Source organism: Cebus imitator, unplaced genomic scaffold (assembly GCF_001604975.1).
Source record: "Cebus imitator isolate Cc_AM_T3 unplaced genomic scaffold, Cebus_imitator-1.0 Scaffold188, whole genome shotgun sequence".
NCBI classification, from domain to species: domain Eukaryota; kingdom Metazoa; phylum Chordata; class Mammalia; order Primates; family Cebidae; genus Cebus; species Cebus imitator.
In genome coordinates, this window is record NW_016107503.1 from 4,849,785 (window position 1) to 4,853,542 (window position 3,758).

Here is a 3,758-nt window from a genome sequence, read left to right on the forward strand (position 1 = left end):
GGGATTACAGGCGTGAGCCACCGCGCCCGGCCTTGTTTCTTTTTTATCTCTTCTGTGGGTAGGCATATCTTCCTTTTCATTTCTGTTTACTTGTGACTCCTTTTTTTTTGCCTTGATCAATTGCACCAGAAACATATTTTACCTGTATGCCTTCAGATACTACTTTGAACTTTGTTGATCCTCCACCTTATGTATGTGTTTTCTATTTTATTAATTATGGATTTTATCTATAGTATATTTCTTATGCTTTCTTTAGGTTTCTTTTTATGTTCTTTTACAACATCTTCATTTTGACACTTAGCCAATTAATTTTCAGACTATCTTCTTTACTATTTTAAGTTTTTAATAACCTGTTTCTCTACATTCCACAAGTTTTTCTGTCTATATTTTTATTAGTTCTAAAAATATTTAAATTACCTTTATGACTTTTTTGACTCATGAATTATTTAGAAAAGTTTTATAAACTTCCAAATATCTGGAGATTTAAAAATTTATCTTTTTGATACTGATTTTTTTTTTTTTTTTTAGACGGAGTTTCACTCTTGTTACCCAGGCTGGAGTGCAATGGCGCGATCTCGGCTCACCGCAACCTCCGCCTCCTGGGTTCAGGCAATTCTCCTGCCTCAGCCTCCTGAGTAGCTGGGATTACAGGCACGCGCCACCATGCCCAGCTAATTTTTTGTATTTTTAGTAGAGACGGGGTTTCACCATGTTGACCAGGATGGTCTCGATCTCTTGACCTCGTGATCCACCCGCCTTGGCCTCCCAAAGTGCTGGGATTACAGGCGTGAGCCACTGCGCCCGGCCATTGATACTGATTTTTAGCTTCATCATTTGTGTTCAGAGAATGTAGTGTCTATGACACTAATCTTTGAAACTTGTTGAGATTGTTATTTTATATTCTGTAACTTATTGTGGATGTCTAAATCGGTTTTGTTGTTTTCTGCTGAGTCTTGTCCATGGTAGCCTGTTTACTTGTACATTTTGTGTTTTGGTTTTTGTTTTTTGTTTTTTGTTTTGAAATGGAGTCTCACTCTGTCGCCAGGCTGTCACCAGGCTCTCTGCAACCTCTGCCCCCTGGGTTCAAGGAATTATTCTGCCTCCTGAGTAGCTGGTATTACAGGTGTGTATCACCGCACCTGGCTAATTTTTGTATTTTTAAGTAGAGGCAGGGTTTCACAATATTGGCCAGGCTGGTCTCAAACTCCTGGCATCAAGCGATCCACCCACCACAGCCTCCCAAAGGGCTGGGATTACAGGCGTGAGCCACCACACCCGACCTATTTTATATTTTGGGGTTTTGAACTCATATTTTGTTAAGTTTAATCTGTGGGAATTCTGAGGACCTAAACTGGGGATACTTCCCTTCAGAGAGGATTTGCATTTGTTTTTGCCAGGAGCCAGGAGATACTCCTGACCTGGGACTGTTAGCCCGTGCAGGAGTCCAGGTTTAATTCAGGAGTTGCAGGTTTTTCTTCCCTTCCCTTGGCTAGGTCCAAGTCTTAGACTATGCTGATACTGGCATTTGTCCTCAGGGACAAGCCTGATTCTACTACTCAGTGTTGCTCTTCTTTTATATAGGTTTCAACTCTTTTTTTTTTTTTTTTTTATTTTTTTAGTTATTTTTTTTATTCACTACCTTCCCATACTACGTGCTGACATTCCATACCTCAGAAACACAACCTATATGAAAATCAATAATTTTGTTAGTGATTTCTCTTTCCTCCTTTCTCTTTCTCTTTCTTTTTTGACAGAGTCTTGTTCTGCTGCCAGGCTGGAGTGCAATGGTGCCATTTCGGCTCACTGCAACCTCCGCCTCCCGGGTTCAAGGGATTTTCCTGTCTCAGCCTCCCAAGTAGCTAGGATTACAGGCACACGCCGCCGTACCCAGCTAATTTTTGTGTTTTTAGTACAGATGGGATTTCACCATGCCGACCAGGATGGTCACAATCTCCTGACCTCATGATCCGCCTGCCTCAGACTCCCAAAGTGCTGGATTACAGGAGTGAGCCACCGTGCTCGGCCGATTTCTCTTTGTTTTTTTTTCTTTTTTTTTTTTTTTATTGCATTTTAGGTTTTGGGGTACATGTGAAGAACATGCAAGACTGTTGCATAGGTACACACATGGCAGTGTGATTTGCTGCCTTCCTCCCCATCACCTATATCTGGCATTTCTCCCCATGCTCTCTCCCCTCCTCCCCGTCCCCCCGATTTCTCTTTCTAATGAACTCAGCAATGTGCTAAAAAGTACGTTTGCTGCAATTTATGTAGGACCTAGCTGTGTTTTAATGGGTAGCCTTTCTCTTATCCATGCTGCCAGAAGTAGGAGTCCTTTACTGTGGTTTTGATATTTTCCCTCTTGCTTTTTAAGTGTCAGGCATTTGTTAGAAGCTGGTTTACTCAGACCCCAACTTCAAACATTCTAGCTGCGGAGACACAAATAAATGATCACAGCACAGTGTAAGTTATGTAAGTAAGAGCACCAAGTGCTGTGGGAGCCCAGAGAGAGATCATGTGTGTCAGGCAAGAATTAGAGATGACTTCCCTCTAGATGTGAGTAGCAGTGGGCTGCACAAGTCACACTCATAAAGCAAAGACAAAACAACATAAGACATATGGCAAAACAAAAATAAGTCGATACTCTACCGCCTAAAAGCTGTCAATTCAGAAACATCAGTTTGGACTGATGCTTTGTGATCAATTTGTGAGGGCTTCCTGGAAAAGGCAGGCTTGAGTTAGGCCTTTAAAATAAGTAGAGCTTGGATAGGCGAAAAAGAGGACAACATTATAGGAAAAACGGGTGTGGGAATGTGGTATGGCAGTGCAATTCAAAGAGACCCATCAGGCAGACCTGATGTGTATGAACGATAGTGAGAAATAAACTAGAAGGCTGGGCGTGGCAGTTCATCCCTCTAATTCCAGTAGTTTGGGAGGCCAAGGCAAGAGAATCACTTGAATCCAGGAGTTAAAGCAACATAGTGAGACCCTGTCTCTACAAAAACTTTTTTTTTTGAGAGTGTCTCGCTTTGTTGCCAGGCGCCAGGCTGGAGTGCAGTGGCACAATCTCGGCTCACTGCAATCTCCGCCTTCTGGGTTCAAGCAGTTCTCCTGCCTCAGCCTCCCGAGTAGCTGGGACTACAGGCGTGCGCCACCATGCCCAGCTAATTTTTATATTTTTTAGTAGAGACGCATTTTCACCATGTTGGCCAGGATGGTCTCGATCTCTTGACCTCGTGATCCACCCACCTCGGCCTCCCAAAGTGCTGGGATTACAGGCATGAGCCACCGCGCCCGGCCAAAAAACTTTTCAAAATTAGCCAGGCCTTGTGGTACATGTCTGTAGTCCCAGGTACTCAGCAGGCTGAGGTGGGAGGATCACTATTGCCTGGGAGTTCAAGACTGCAGTGAGGCTGGGCGTAGTGGCTTATGCTTCTAATCACAGCACTTTGGGAGGCCATGGCAGGCAGATCACTTGAGGTCAGGAGTTCAAGACTAGCCTGGCCAACATGGTGAAACCCCGTCTCTATTTAAAACACACAAAAAATTAGCCTGGCATGGTGGGGGGCGCCTGTAATCCCAGCTACTCAGAAGGCTGAGGCAGGAGAATCACTTGAACTGGGGATGTGGAGGTTGCAGTGAGCCAAGACTGTGCCATTGCACTCCAGCCTGGGTGATGAGTGAAACTGGTTTTTTTTGTTTTTGTTTTTTGTTTATTTATTTATTTATTCCTCCCTAGACTGCTCAGCAGGATTTTTTTT